At 54.5% G+C, this 16826-nt stretch overlaps 1 long non-coding RNA gene across 2 annotated transcripts in view; it reads right to left on the bottom strand.

The window, feature by feature from the left end:
- Window positions 1-12759, bottom strand: part of LOC308610257 — a 30104-nt gene extending 17345 nt beyond the window's left edge. For both annotated transcript variants that reach the window (XR_014014483.1, XR_014014484.1), the window contains exons 1-2: window positions 12620-12759; window positions 11140-11209 (exon numbers count right to left, since the gene is read on the bottom strand). This is a non-coding gene — a long non-coding RNA (uncharacterized lncRNA). The remainder of the gene's footprint in view (window positions 1-11139; window positions 11210-12619) is intronic.
- Window positions 12760-16826: the final 4067 nt, after the last annotated feature.

Below are 16826 nucleotides of genomic sequence, written 5' to 3' on the forward strand. Positions count from 1 at the left end.
GGCGGTCCGGGGACGTCCCCGGCACCTCCTCCACCTCCTGCCCCCCCCACACACACCACAACCACACCACACCAGCGCGGCCCGCGACCTCGGCGGCCCGGGAGCGGGGCCACGGGCACCGGGAAGTCGCACGGAGGCCGGCCGGCGCGTGCCCGCTCGCTCCCGCTCGCTCGCCCGCCCGCGCGGACGGGGCGGGGGGCGGGCGGCGGGGCTCGGGCCTCGAGGCCCGACACCCCGACCCACTCCCCGCCCGCCCGCCCGACGGACGGGAGCGGGGCGGAGCGGACACGGCGGCCGGTCCACGACGGCTGCCCGGGGACCCGACGACCCACGCTCGGGCGAGCGCGCCGGGGCGGGCCGGGGCGCGGCGCGGCGGGGGGGACAGACGGACGGCCTTCCGCCCCCACCCTCGCCCAACACGCAACCGACGCCGGCGGACGGGCGGCGACGGCGGAGGACCACGGAGCGGAACCGCGGCGGGCCCGCGAAGCGAAGCACCCAGGGGCGCGGCCCGGGGGTCGGCAGACGCGACGGACGCGGCAGACGGACGGACGTGGGAGAGAGGGCCGACGAGGCGCGCGGCTGGCTCGGCCCGCCGTCGCGGAGACGCGACGACCACCTCCCCGCACGAGACGCGGCGGCGGCGCGGCGGGAGGCGGGAGGCCACGCGCCGACGCGAGGGGGCCCGGGGACCATCCGTAGGGCACGGACGCGAGTCGGCCGCCGGGGCGCGACACGGGGTCTCACCGCCAGAGGCCTCCAGCGCAGGGGCGGTCCCGCGACACACAACCCAGGACGCCGACTGGCCTCCTCCTCGGCCCCCACAACCACAGGGTCCCCCCTCGCGGGGCTCGCGACCACCCACCACCACCGCCGTACCTGCACGAGCCGCGACAACACTCTCCCGCACGCACACCGGCCGCCCCGCGGGCCCCCCCTACACACACACACCCCTCCGCCGCGCCCGACTCCCGCACCCCGCCTCAGGAACCGTGAGCACGCCACCCGGGGACGCCGCCGGCCGAGGCGGCCGGGGGGGGCGACACCCTCACGTGGGCGAGGCCAGCTCGGTCCCAGAGGACGGGGGGGGGAAGGGGTCACGGAGGGGTGGGGGCGGGTTAGGGCCGGCGGCGACGGGGAGGGGGGCGGCGGCACGCACGCACGCACACAGCGAGGGCCGCGGGGCAGGGGCGCGGGGGGCGCTGCCCAGGGAGAGGAAGGGCCGAGGACACGACCGGGCCACCAGGAAAACAAGCGCGGGGTCCCACCGCCACACGCACGAAGGCGGTCCCACGACGCCTGAGACGCCGGCCGGCCCCAGCCACCCCGGGGCCTCCCACGACCCGGCCCCGCCGCCGGGGGGCCCGCGTGTGCGACGTTCCCCCCGCGTGGCACGGAGGGACCCGTCCGCCCAAACGCCACACCTCAACGTCCTCGCCGCCTCCACCTGCATCCAAGTCCGACCCCCGGGGGGCTCGTGCCCCGGGGCAACGCTCCCGAGCGAGGCGACCCGCACCGTGCCCACACACCGCCCGCCACCCGCCGCGACGAGCGGTCAGGGCAAGGCGCGACGGGCTCCTCGTGGCTGCGGGACTGGGGAGCCGGGACGCCCGGGCGTCCCCTCCCCGCCCCCTCGGGCTCCACACCACCGGGGTCGCCGCGCGCACACGCGTGCACACGGCCCCGCGCCGGACGCCGGCCTGGCGGGACCCTCCCCCGACTCAGAGGGGGGAGGCGCGGGCCGCGGTAGGCAAAGAGCGGCGCTCGGCCCCACCGCGGGGCCGGCGCGAGCCCACCCGCCCGCCGAGGCGAGGGACTCTTGCCCACGTGCTCTGGCAGTCGCCCTCGTGGCCACTGCACGCTTGGGAGGGGCAGCGGCTGGGGGGTCCGGTACCCCAAGGCTCCCTCTCGGATCGCTAGAGAAGGCTTTCTCACCGAGGGGGCGTCATCCCCCACCCATCGTCTCTCCCCCTTCGGGCCCGCGGAGGCGCTCCACGAGCCGCCGCCGAGTCCACGACTGGGCGGGGGTGGGGTTTGGGGGGAGGTCTGCGGTACGGGGAGGCACACGGCCCAAAGGGGCGTCCGCGGCCACAGCCAGGGGGCACAACCTCCGCCGTGCCGCCCCCGGGCTCGTCTATGGGGGGCTCCGGAAGGAGGGAGTGCACGCCCGAGGAGCGCGACAGAAACCCCCCTTCCTCACAGAGGCCCCCCGGCCCAACACGATCGCACCCACGCCCGTGTGCCACGCCCTGGCCACACTCAAGTCCCCCTCGCAGCACACACCGTGCGAGGACGACGGCGACGAGGCGGCACCTGTCCCGTCCCCCCATCGGGGGGGAGAGAGAGAGAGAGAGAGAGACAGGCACACACACCCCCGCCGCCTTCCCCTTGACCGTCTCGACCCCCCCTCTCACCGAGGAGAGCCACTCACGGGACACACCACCGCGGCGGGGACCCGAGGAGCACGCTGGGAATAAGGGAACGACACCACCGCTCGGCCTCGGGCACCTGAGGGACGACCCGGAGCGCTCCAGGGGCACCACAGAGGACCAAGCAAGGCACGCTCACGCGCCGGCAGGGGCGCGCAGCGCAGCGGCGGGACGGCCCCCCCCACCGACGCGGGGAGGACCGCTCGCGAGGCGCACGCCAAGGAGGCGAAGCAAGAGGGTCTGCTGCGTCCGAGGACCACGGGCCCGCCCACGCCGTGAGGCCGGGGGACCGAGGGTCAGGGCCGGGAGACCACACCAGCCCCCGCGCCTTCCACACACACCTCTCGACGGGTCGGGAGTGCGTGACGGGAGAGGCGAGGGGGCACGCCGCGGGCACAACGAGAAGAGCGGTCCCGTTCGACAAGAACGTCCGTCCCTCGTCTGGCGCGACTTCGGCCCGGCCCAGGAGAGCGCGACATCACCACATCGATCCGTCAATAATCCGGAGAGCCACGGGCCACAGGGCCCCGAAGGCGGGGGAGGGGCACGGCGAGGACCATCACCCGAGGAGCCTGCTTCAGCCTCACCGGCACACCACCGCCCCACACCCTCTCCTCTCCTCTCGGGCAACTCCAGTGACCGACGACCCCGCGAGGAGAACGCCTGACACGTGGCACAGAGCCTGCGGGGGGGTGGGGTCGTCGCAGCCACCACCGGGTGCCTCGCGGCGGGGCGAGGTGGAGTCGCACGGGGCGGAAGACCCACGCGCCACCCCTCGCGCCCCGCCGCCCTCGGGTGAGCCAGAGACCGGAGGCGGCACCGCGGGTCGGGTCAGCCGGGCGCACACACAGGCACACACGAGAGCCGGCGCGCAGGCCCAGGCGGGCGGCTCAAGGGGCGAGGGGACGGTTCGGGCGCCGGACGGCGGCCCGCGGCCCACAGCCCAGATCCCTGCGTGCGCCCAGAGCCCCAAAGTCCCTCAGCGACTAGACGCCAGAGAACACCGTGTCAGCACCTACCTGGTGGCAAAAAAGGCCCATTTCGGGCGAAAAATATCACAGCGCCCGGGAGCGGGGCCCATCCACGAATCGCGGGGGGGACCCCGAAACCTCGGTCCGGCCACCTGTCCCCAACTCTTCCCCATCCACACCAGCCCCGGAGCTCTCGGGGGCCACCTGGTCGACCCGAGGAGCGTGGCGACCAAGTGGGGGCGGGGAACCGTGGGGGGGTGGGGGGGGTGGGGGGGTGGGGAGGCAGCGAGCGGGCCGGGGTCGCCCTCCCCGGTTCGCCCGCCCGCCCGCCCGCGCGGGCAGGTCCCGGTCCCCCTCCGAGTCTCCGGGCGAAGACGGTTCAAGAAAAAGAAAATGTCCCACACTCGGCCGCCTCCGACGAGCGGGCCCCACGAGGGAGCGCGCCGGGGCCCGGGCCGGTCCCCACCCCGGGGCTCGCGGTGGAGGACGGTGGGGCGGGGGAGGGTGAGAAAAAGTCGCGTCCGCCGACCGACCGGGACCCACGTGGGCCCGCTGAAGGGCCGGGTGCGCCCTCCCCGGCCACCCCGCGCGAGCAGGGCCCGGTCCGTCCACGTCCCCGGACACCCAGGGCAGGGGGACTTGAAAACCTTTTCCCAGGCGACCGGAGCCCACGAGGGACCGCACGCGGGCCCGTGCCTCTCTCTGCGGGTCACCCCTCGCGGCCCAGGCCAACGGTCCAAAGGGTGAGAGCCAGGAGAAGGCGGCCCGACCGCCAAGCCACAGTCCTCCGCTCAGGAGGACGCGGAAGAAAGACCCTCTCCCTTGCCACCGCGGCGGCGGCGGCGGCGGCGGCGGCGGCGGCGGCGGCGGCGGCCCGTCCCAGGTCGCGTCGAGTGGCCGTGTCGGTCGGTCCCCGCGGCCGGATGCTGGTCGACCAGGCCAGACGGCCCCACAGGACGGGCTCGAGACTGCGGCGACGGTCACAGCCACATAGACCTGCACGCCCAATCTCAAGCGACAGCAGGAGGCGCCCACGCCTGGGCGCCACCGCGACAGTCGCCACCAACGTCGCCCGGCTCACGGAACTCTGCCTCGGGCCCGGCGGCCCGGTCCCAACCCTCACGAAGGTCGCCGGAGCTCCAGAGACAAGGGACAATATAAAAGCGGCCGCCAGGTGGCTCCCGACAACCGGCTCCAACGTCCCCGGGCCGCCGGGTCCCTGTCGCCGGCCGGCCACCGAGGACGCGGCAGCGCCGGGCCGCCCAAACGCCCGGGCTAAGCCCGGGGCGAGGCGGCGGGCGTCTGGCGCGGCCCTGAGGCGTCCGTCTCGGACGGAGCTAGCTCCCGGGTCGGCACGACACGGCGCCACACCGGCAGCAGACGGGGTTGGGGCGGGGGGGGAGCTGGGAAGATGTCGCCGGGAGGCTGCCTCAAGGGACACGACGCGATTCCTCGGCGGGGGGATAGCCCACGGAGACGCCGGCGGGGCCCGGGGCGGCCGGCACGGGCCGCCCAGAGGGTCACGAGCAAGATCCCCGGCCGGCTGCCCGGACGGACGGAGGGAGGGAGGGAGGGAGGGAGGGAGGGAGGGAGGGAGAGAGAGAGAGAGGGAGACAGGGAAGGCGGGGACCGGCAAACCGAAACCAGGCAAGCGCTCAGAGAACAACGCAGGAATTCATCCTTTCCCGAACGGTGGATGGAGGTCTTTCAGAAGCAGACACGCAAAGCCCAGAAGCCAGAAAGGAAGGGAAGGATACACTCTGACCCCACACGAGTGGAAACAAACATCTGTCTCTGCCTACACGGCGACAAAGTCCAAAGACAACACGCGCGTGCGTGGGTGGGTGGGGAAATCGCCCTTGCGGTCGGTCGCGAGAACGTGGATTTCAAAACGGACTGACCACACAGTCACGGGCGGGGCTGGCTGGGGTGGTGAGGCGGGGGTTGGCGGAATGCGGGCGGGGGGGGGGGGGGGGGGCGGTGGAGGGGGGGGGCGAAGGGGGAGTCAATAGCCATCCACTAAAGAAACTGAGCTCCTAAACGTAAGGCCAGAAACGATCCAACTCTTAGAGGAACACAGAGGCAGAGAACACGCTCTGACCTAGATCACCGCAAGATCCTTTCGGACCCACCTCCCAGAGACGTGGAAATAAAAACCAAGATAAACCCATGGGACCTGATGAAACTTCAAAGCTTTTGCACAGCAAAGGAAACCATAAACAAGACCAAAAGACAACCCTCTCAGAACGACGGGAGGAAATATTTGCAAATGAAGCCACGGACAAAGGATTCATCTCCAAAAGGTAGAAGCAGCTCAGGCAGCTCTCCACAGCCAAAAAAACAAACAACCCCATCCAAACGTGGGCGGAAGACTCAAATAGGCATCTCTCCAAAGAAGATACACAGACCGCCCACCAGCCCACGAAGGAAGGTCACGCTCAACGTCCTTCATCATCAGAGCCATGCACATCAAAACTACCATGAGATAGCATCTCACCCCAGTCAGAATGGCCACCCTCCAAAAATCTAGAAAGGCAATCAGTGCCTGCCGGAGAGGGTGTGGAGAAAAGGGAACACTCTTGCACTCACTCACTCACTGCTGGTGGGAATGTGAATCGGTACAGCCACTATGGAGAACAGGACGGGAGGTTCCTTCCAAAACCACACATACAACGACCCTAGGACCCAGCAATCCCACTACGAGGCCTAGAGAGACCCTGAGAAAACCATCCTTCCAAAAAAGACACGGGGACCAAAATGCTCACTGCAGCTCGATTCACAATAGCCCGGAGACGGAAACAACCCAAGTGTGTCCATCCTCGGATGAACGGATCAAGAAGAGGCGGTACACATCTGCAACGGCATACCGGTCAGCCATAGAGAAAAAGAAAACGAAACTGAGCTCTTCGGAGTGTGTGTAAATGTTTTAGAGTACAAATCAACACAGTTTTAGCCAATTATATATTAATAACAAATGTGTAGAAGCTTAAATAAAAATAGGTGATGCCATTTACAACGGACCTAAATAAAGACTTAAATATAAGCCCACTAAGACATTTATAGGTCCTCTATACTGAAAATTACAAAACGCTGATGAAGAAAAATTTAAAAGTCCCAAACAAAGAGTGAGACATACCTTGTTCATGGATTAGAAAACACAACATGATAAAGATGTCCATTCTCCCCAAGTTAAGAGGCTTAACAGAGTTACTCTTAAAATGCCCTCAAGGTTTTTGTGGAGACAGACAAGCTTATTCTAAGATCTATAGGGTAAGAAGAGGCTGAAGAATAGCTAAAACCATTTGTAAAGGAAGATTAAAACGGGAGGAATGAATCTACCCAATTTCAAGATTTTGCAGTCATGATGGAGGGTAGATCCACAGATCAATGGAATGGAATAGAGAACCCAGAAACAGACTGACATCAATACATGTAACTTGTTTTTGACAGCAGTGCGAAAGCTATCAAGGAAGAATAGACTTTTCAAAAAATGGTACTGAAACAGTTGGACATCCCTCGACAAACACCAACAAACAAAAAATGAACCTTCACCTAAACCTCCACACCTTACACAAAAATTAAATCAAAGGGGATCATAATCTTAAATGTAAAAGCAGGACCTTTTTAGAAAAAAAAATAGGAGAAAATCTTTGGCATCTAGAACTACGTGAATAATTCTTAGACTGGACACCGAAAGTATGATCCATACAAGCAAAAACGGATAAATTGGATCTCATCAAAATGAGTTAAAATGCTTCATAGAAGATCATGTTAAGTGGATGAAAACTCCAATTACACAGTGGGAAAACATATTTGAAAATCCCACATGAGACAAATGACTTGTATCTATAATATACAAAGAACTCTCCAAACAACTTAAAAAAACCCAACTAGAAAATAGGCAGAAGACAGGAACAGACATGTCATGGAGGAGAATATACACATGGCAAAGAGGCCCATGAAAAGATGCTCAACATCGTTAGCCATTGGGGAAATGCAAATTAAGACCATAATGAGGTATCAGAGGAGAACTACACTTAAAGTACCGTGTGTGACCACATCCAATATGCTGGTGGCGAGTCCAGAGGGAAATGATGTCCCATCACCGGTGGGAAAATAAACTGGTTTATAGCCACTCGGAGAGACAGCTTGACAGTCTCTTGGAATCCTCAAAGTAGATTCACCCTACAACGCAGTCATTGTACTCTTGAGCATGTATCCAACAGAGACACAAACTTAAATTAAGTTCCCACAGAAACTTACACGTCAATGTTCATAGCAGTTTCATTTATAACAGCCCAAAACTGGCCACTACCCAAATGTCTTTCAGTGGATGAATGTTGAGACACATGGTGATAACATCTTATAATAGAATACTACCGAGCAACCAAAAGGAACAAATGATTACTATATGCCAAAACTGAAATGAACTTCAAGGGAATGATGCCGAGGGAAACATTTTAAAAAGCCCATCTCCGAAGATGAAGTCATTCAGGATGATATTTACATATTATTCTTAAAATAACAAAACGGTGGAGATGGAGAACAGATTAGAAGTTGCCAAGGGTTAGAGATGGGGGTAGAAAGTACAGCGGGGGATCTTGGTGAGGTCTTTGTGGTCCCTCCCAGTACAAATAATACAGCCATCTTGGTTGTAACCCCGAAAGATGTGTCAAAGCAATTCCTAATAAGAGGTGTCCAGATATTTAGCAATGGCAGCAGATTAGAGGTATAGCTCCCCAACATGACAACTTCAAAACAGATGGGACTCATTCAATGCATATGTTCATTTTAAAAAGGCCAATCACAGGGCCTCCCTGGTGGCGCAGTGGTTGAGAGTCCGCCTGCCGATGCAGGGGATACGGGTTCGTGCCCCGGTCTGGGAGGATCCCATATGCCGCGGAGCGGCTGGGCCCGTGAGCCATGGCCGCTGGGCCTGCGCATCCGGAGCCTGTGCTCCGCAACGGGAGAGGCCACAACAGTGAGAGGCCCGCGTACCGCAAAAAATAAATAAATAAATAAATAAATAAATAAATAAAAAGGCCAATCACAATACTTAAATGGTATAGATCTTAACGCTATGATTCTAAGGATCCAGCTACCCCAGATGGACTAGCAGGATTTTCTGGACATTCAATCTTATTTAAGACAGTAAATCTTATAATAAGACAGTTAAAACAAGAAAAAAAAAAAACCAACTACAGTTGGATCTTCTCGTAGGAAGATGAGGTGAAAATAGGTAGCAGCGGTTCAAAAGCTTAAGCAGTGGCACCTACATCTGGCTGCACATTAGAATCATCTGAAGCACTTTTTAAAAACCCTCACACCAACAGTTGGTCATCCTAAACCAATAAAATCATTTTAAATCTCCTCGGACGATGCCACTGTCTAGCCAGAAGTGAGAACCAGCGGACGAAGCAGAAGGGGATGTTCCTACAAAGGTTTCTTAACACTACGTCCTTTCACCCAATCAGATTTACCTTCCTGCAAAGGGGTAAAGAAGGCTAGATGTTGTCCATCCTTGCTTAGCTTTCATTAGCACTTGTGACTTGCCCAAAACCTGGATCATGTTTCCCCTAAATTGCATGTGATTTCCTAAGTTTTTCAAATCCAGGGCTAAGGGGTTTGCCAGGATGAGATTTTAAGTGCTCACACAGGGGAAGTCCCTGGCAAACCAGGACAGAGGTCACTCTACACTGAAATGTAAAGCATCCTAAATAACCCTGCCACTGCCCCCAGATACTCGTCTGTGCCATCCAGTGGAGAAAAGGCATTCTCCATCACTACCACGGCAAATGCTGCTGTCCTTGCCTTGGCTACTGCCTATCTTTTCCAGGCGTCACTCCCCTTCACCTGCTGGTGGACGCTTTGGCTAGCTGACAAGGCAGATATTTTCAAACTTTAAGGTGAATAAAAATCATCTGGAGGGCCAGTTATAACAGAGATCACTGAGCCCCAATAGAGTTGCTGATTCCATAGGGCTCGGACGGGGGCCTAAAACTTGAGTATCTGACACAGTATCAGGGGACGCCGGTAAAGCCGGTCAGGTTGTTACCGAATGCACGTTCGTGTGTCTGAAGCACAGTGAGGCCCAACAAACCGAAAGGTTGGAGTCTGGAGCAGAGAAAGGTTTATTGCAGGATCGAGCAAGGAGAGGGGTGGCCCGTGTTCCAAAACACCCTGACATCTCCAAAGGATGTCAGCAAAGCATTTTTAAAGGCCAGGTGAGGGAGGGACGTCCCAGGGAATGTGATCAGCTCGTGCACAATCCTCTGACGGGCTGATGTTGAGGCCACAGGACAGGTCACATGATCCATCCTTAGGTGCCAGGAGGTCTGGGGGCTACGTGCTCATGATCATCAAGGAGTTCATTTCTTCCATTGGGTGGTGGTTTTTGGCATCTGAAAACTCCAGAAATACGCCTGAGATACTATTATCTGAGTACTTCAGAGAGGAACTACAGCCGAGGCTATGGGGGATGGGTCTGTCCTAGGAAGGCCCCATAGGGTACTGCTCGGTTACAAGGTCACCATACTTTGAGAACCACTGCTCTAGTGGCTTGGAATGTTAAGCAAGTAATGGAAGAATCCCTATCCAGATCTAGCTTCTCGTATCGCCAGCTATTTTGGTGGGGGGAAGGGTAACTTGGGTCCTTGCTTGGACTTCTTGTTCACTTATATCAAAGCCTATTTGAGGCCGTGTGCTCGGCAAGACGCAAGAGGGAAGGGATGTGCGAACAGATAGATGTATATGGGACGACCGATTCACTTTGTTAGAAAGCAGAAAGTCATCCTAAAAAGAAGAAAAGAAAAAGAAAAGAAACATCTGTTCCGACACACCTGCACGATGCAACACCCTGCGTGCGAGCGTGTGCGTGTGCGTGTGCGTGCGTGGGGGGGGGGTGCTCGTGTGTGTGTGTGTGTGTGTGTGTAATCCTAAAGACGCTACAAGAAAACTACTAGAGTGCATCAATGAATTCTGTAAAGTTGCAGCATATAAAATGGAAACATGGGAATCTGTTGCATTTCTACACAATAACAGGGAAACGTCGGAAAAGGAAAAATGAAAGAAACACATCCACTTACCATTACATCCAAATACATGTTTATCTATATAATTCTTGACAGTCAACATGTCATTTTGAGGCTTTTGCCTTTATAAGCCTCACCAATATTGTAGTCTGGCAGAACACATTTCACGTCCTTCTAGAATCTATGTCTCCTGAGCTATAGACCTCAGTTTAGCTCAAATATAATTCTTTTCTATTCCTAGTATAGGTTGATTTACGGAATATTTATATTGAAAACACCATTAAAGAGTTTCTTTCTTACACTTCAGAATATAATGAACAGCTAAAATATGAGTTACAGACACTAAATCCCACTTTCATTTAGTGCACGGAGGCTGCTACAAGGGCAGTGGATAGGGACGTGCTCTGGGCCCAGCAAGGAGGGCCTCCACAGCTCTCTGCTCTTCCCAGCTGCTCCAAAGCCCACTGCACCGCCCCTGGTGGGGGTGGGGACAGCAGTTCAAGCATCATGGAGACCCTGGGGACATGACCATGAGTTGGGAGGTCCCCAGACCTGAACCCTTCAGGGACAATGCCCGTCGATGACACTCCAAGCCCTGGAACTGCCAACCTGAGGTTCTCTTCTTATGGAGCAAGGGCTCTTGTGACTGACGTGCAGAAAGCCCAACTCTGACAGCAGGTGTGTTAATCAAAGTAAGGGTTTACTTACAGATCTCCAAGCAAGGGATTGGGAGACAAGCCATAGACACACTCCAATTGCGCCGTTGAGCTCGGGGCTTCTTTAAAGGGAAGGACAAAGAGGCTGCCATTAATCGTCATCATTTGACATTTCCGTGACTATTTTTTTTTCCTTTTTTACCAAATCGAAGTATAGTTGACTTATTGATACAATATTGTCTTACTTTCTGGTGTATACCAAAGTGATTCAGTTATATATATATACATATATATAAAATCTATAAGCTATAGTGAAAAATTATATATATGTATAATTATATACACATATATAAATGTATATACAGTATTACATATATAAAATTATATACACTTTATATATTAAAATATATATATATTTTATGTATATTTATATATATATAAAATTTTATATATATAATTTTATACATTATATATATATAATTTTCCATTATAGGTTATTACAAGACATTGAATAGAGTTTCCTGGGCTATGCAGTAAATCCTGGTTAGCTATATTTTTTATGAACAGAATTGTGTAACTGTTAATCCCATACTATATGTGACATTTGTTCATCATAGCTTCAGAAGTCAGGCTGTCTCTGGTTTATGATTCCCAGGCCAGGTGGTCCCCGCCTCAGGGGTCTTTGAGCTCATCCTGCCCTGGAGAAACCACCTGCATCTGGAGAGAACGGTGACATCTACAACAGCACCTGGTCCATTGATGACGTTAACAAGGGTAGTCTAGGCACCTGACTCTGCTTGACGAGTGTTCCATTAGCACAGCATTGAGGTCAGAGGTGACAAAGAAAAGGGAGAAAGTTTTGGATACAGAGGTCATCTGTAAACTCAGTGAGGGAACTCAGTTTTAGGGGGACTTGGATTCACCGTGCAGGACGTGGGAGGACAGCACCTCACTCCTGGTGCCCAGCCCCATCAGCTCCTGGACGGACCCCCGCCCCTGAAGAGGCCCCTCTGGGGGAAGGAGAAGCTGCTGGGACATCGGCCCCAGAGCCCCTCTCCTCCGGCCCATCTCAGGGCTCCGACTTCCCGGAGGATCGGAGGCGGAGGCCCAGGGGGCAGCGAGTGGCCAGCGGGAGGAAGAGGCGCCCAGTGCAGCAGTGGCCCGAGTGCAGGAAGCCGGGGCGGTTCTGATCCCGTGGGGAACGAGCCTGGGGCCGGAAGGCCTTCGGCGAGGAGCGCGGTGCCCCCCGCCGGCCGGCTCCCCACCTCTGCCGCCCTCCCTGTGGGCGGAGACCTCCGCGCGGCTCCGGACAGGGAGGCGGGCCCTCCTTGCCCGCCGCTCCTCCAGCTCCCGGCCGGGCCCCTGCAGCGGAGCTCCCTGTACCTGTAGTCCTTGCCCCGCCCGGAAGCCCGGGGCGCGGCGCAGAGAGGCCAAGGCCCGGGGCCCTGGGCTCCGCCCGCACCGAGGGGCTCCTCCCAGACCCGCCCGCCCGGCTGCAGGAAGAGCCGGTGGATCCACAGCCGCCTCCTCACCAGAGAAGAGGTTCTCATCTTGTCGCAGGAAGAATTCAGAGACAACAGGGAGAAGGAGAAGACACAGCGAGGACTTCTGGGGCGCAGGGGGCCGACGGGGGTGAGCAGCGGCGCTGAGCTGCTTGGACAGGCTGCTTCCAAGGGGCGGGAAAACGAAGGGGCGGAGTCTTCATTGGGGAGGGTGGGGGCGGGGTCGCACTTCCTGGTTTTCACCCCAGCTCCACCTTTCCGAGGGGAGGGGGGAGTTTCCTCCTTATTTAGCCTCGCCGCGAAGTGTCCCGGCCCCGGTGCATGACGGGAACTTCTCATCTGCAAGGCTAGTTTTACTGTAATGAGGGCTTAATGAGCAAAAGGTTACATTTAGAGGCCTTAGATTCCCGTTTTCCCACCTTCCTTTGCCTCCAGCACACTTGTCACCCCAAAATGTATGGTTTTCTGTCCGTCCAGAAGTTCCTGCTTTTCTATGTCTGCCTACAGACCCCCGTTGTTTACAAGATGTATGGTTTCCTGCCATCTGGCCCCACCCCCTTTCTCTGCTCACATGCAGCTGTTTGCCTGCTGGAGCAGCCATAGGTGCCGTCCTTGGGTCTGGGCCGGTTTGGGGCAGGGGCGCTTAGACTTCTCACTCTGCTGGCTTCCAGACTGAGGCCAAAGAACTGGAGCGGGATGCGCTGGGCCCCTGTGTTGTCTGTCCTGAGCACGGGGCTGGCACTGGACAACAAGGCAGGAGCCAACTACACATGCCCAGGCAGGCCCCTTCTTTCATCCTTCATCTCTGCTGTGAAAGAGCCCAGATGCTGCCCCCAGCCTGTGCTGTAGGACCTGTAAGCTAAAAATGATTTTTATAGTTTCAAATCTTGAAAAAAAAATTAAATATTTTGCAACATTTGAGAATTATATAACATTCGCATTTTAGTGTCTATAAATAATGTTTCATTGGAACGCAGCTCTTTTGTTTACCTTTTATCTCTGTCTGCTTTCCTGCTACAATGGCAGACTTGACGGATAAAGCAGAGGTCATATGGCAAAGTTTAAGATGTTCACTCTCTGGCCCTTTAGAAAAGTGTGCCAGCTCCTTCTCTAGAAAAGTAGTATTTTCTTACCACTATATGCTGAGGGTTGCACTTAATAAGCAGGTAAACTTTTGGTGAGTTTTGCCCCTTGAAATAAACCTTGGGTGGCTGTAAAACTGATTACATTACCCTAAGGAACCTCATAATAAACCCAGCCACCAAATGTGCAATAATTACTAGGCTGAGAAGGCAATTCATGTGCTGACTTCTTTCAGCCAAGAAATCACCACAAATAAGCATAACTGGAATACAGCTCCCATCTGAATTAGCATCAACTGCAGAAACTGCCAAGTATTTCCAATCCTACGAATGGGGCAGAGTAAACCATACAACTAGTTTGACCTTTGGTTTAGAGACATCTCTTAACTATAGAACTGTTTGCCAAAGTTTATTGAACATGAAAATCAAAAAATAAAAATAATTTATTGATAGAAAACTATCACGATTTAATAAGTGCTATTTACACTTAGAGGAAAGAAAGCCATAAAAATGGTCACATTGATGACACAATTACTATATAATTTACATATGCTTATGAAAATTTTATAAAAGCAAAAATAAGTAATTAGAAACATACTATTTTTTTGTCATTAAATAAAAAGCATTTTTTTTTTTTTTTGAGGTAAGCGTGCCCCTTACTGTTGTGGCCTCTCCCATTGCGGAGCACAGGCTCCAGATGCGCAGGCTCAACAGCCATGGCTCATAGGCCCAGCCGCTCCGCAGCATGTGGGATCCTCCCGGACCGGGACACGAACCCGTGTCCCCTGCATTGACAGGCGGACTCTCAACCTCTGTGCCACCAGAGAAGCCCAAATAAAAAGCATTTTCATGCAACTTCCTGGTATACTGTTGCATCTGTTGCACCGTTTCTTTCTTAAAATGCATTCCTGCATAATGGGAACACATAGATAAAGACAGTTTGTATTTTTCTTTTGTATTTCTAAGTACATTTTAGTTGAAATTTATCAATAGTGTATATAGCCTATAATACATTCTGGGAAATGCTGACTTATCTGGTAATATCGTGTTATTTTGGATTGTTTTGAATTATCTAAAATGAAATTAGAATAAAATGAGGACCCCAATGAAATAATCAAAATAGATATCATTTTGTCTAATATCATTTAAAATGGAAACTCATTAAATCTCAAATAAAATAGTTGGTCAATGGAATTTTAAGTGGCTTGTAGAGAAAATTTTCTATACTTATAAAGCATACTGATTTGCAAAAACATAATTTAGAATTTAAACAATTAAATTTAAAAGGACTTATTTTATAATGTAGTGAACAGCAAACCTTGCTCTTAGGAAAGGAAATCTAGCTTTCCTCTCCTTGCATCTTGCAGAATAGCTTTCCAAGGGTTCAGAATAGCTTTCCAAGGGTTCAGAATTCTGTAAAATATTTGTAATAACCCAATCATTCTGAAAATATATAATCTTTCAGAGTCCTATAATTGACAATGTTTTAAACATGGATTTTATTTTATCAAGTGCCAACTTATTGTAGACTAGTTGCGAACATCTTATAATTGTTCAATATATGAACACTTGTCAGAAACCTCTGGAGGGTAGACATACACATGGATCTCTGGGGGGCTGGGCATTGTGTCTCTCTGAATTAGTGTCCCCGCCCCTGGTGTTTGAACACATTCTGAAAATGGGACTCTTACCATGTCTGCAATCATCTTCCACCTCGTAGTCATGGAGATATCGACCTGTTTTTGGTGGGAAAACAAAACAAAACAAAACAAACCCTTCGCTACAAAGTCTAAGGTAAGTGATGAACCTATGCCTGACTCTGAATTCTTGGAATGTGCCTGTCCAGGTACATACAGTTCTTCAGGACTAGCACTCTTGTTAAGATTAAATTAATTTCTTTTCAGTTATGAGAAAAATATTAAATAAAATTTAACAGCAGTAGAATTAACCGAAGCACCAGAGTTTAATCACAAATCATGTGTTTATTCTCATGGCCATTCATCCGTGACATGTGCATACGTATTTGAGCACTAATATATATAACAGTTACCATTATTTGTGTTCTACTTTTTAGTTACCATTCAAAGTTAGTTCCTGATTAACCCTAGTGTTTCTAAGTATATTTACAACTTCATAAAGACAGAAAGTCACTAACTGATCAATAATGACTGTATTGAAGGAAAACAGGCCCATCTTACTGAGCACAAGGTTTCATTGTTTTGAAAAACACACGCTCGCTCAGTAGTGCTTACATATGTGCAAGCGCTGATCCACTGAACTGGGGGTGCGTTATTTCTTGTTGCTTGTTATCAAAGTTTGTATTTCACATTTCTCAAGATACTTCACCATCTACACATTTCTGCTGTCTATTTGTAATACACTTTCTCACAGTAGATATTGTAGAGAATATTTTTTCCTGGATCTCAGCACTCATGTTTTTGTGTAGTCATTAGCAGTTGTTTCTGTTCTAAAGTGTGCAGTGAGCATCCTTGGATAGGCCTGAGGTGGCCAGCTGAGTGACTATAGCAGCGCACTTAACTCCTCCGTCACTGAGGGGCCTGGACGAATGGGACCTTAAGTCCCCTTGTCTTCATTCTTCAGCACATTTCCTGAGGATTGTACACACTAGGGACACGTTAGTGAATGAGACACAAGGGATCCTGCTCTCACGTTGCTGGGGGGAGTACACAGACTCTTCTAAATAAAAGTGTAAGAAAAATAACTTTGAAGAGTGCTACCAAGACAACAAAGCTGGCGGTGACCGAAGCCCAGAGCTGCGGGCCGCTGCTGGCGGGACAGCCGGCGAGTGTCACCACAGCGGGGCGTTCTCTGCGGCTGACTCAGCCTCCTTCATTACAGATGGCATTTGAGATGTGACGGGACACGAGAAATCTCTAATGTGCAAAGGACAGGGGAGGGGCCCACATTAGACGAGGGGGGGGGGCTGAGGCTCTCCTGAGGAGCTACCATCTGCGCCGCCATCCAGGTGAGCAGAAGCCACCAGCCCTTTGAAGGTTTAGGTCAAGGCCGCCTAGGCAGAGGGAAGAGCAAGATCAGAACGTTGCCGGCGGGTCCACAGCCGGGTGGGGAGGAGACCCTGTGGCTCCACTGTCCTGAGTGACGGCATGAATAACGGGGTGGGGGGCGAGGGGAGG

Source organism: Mesoplodon bidens, assembly GCF_964165515.1.
Source record: "Mesoplodon bidens genome assembly, contig: HAP1_SCAFFOLD_270, whole genome shotgun sequence".
In the NCBI taxonomy this organism is placed as follows: Eukaryota; Metazoa; Chordata; class Mammalia; order Artiodactyla; family Ziphiidae; genus Mesoplodon; species Mesoplodon bidens.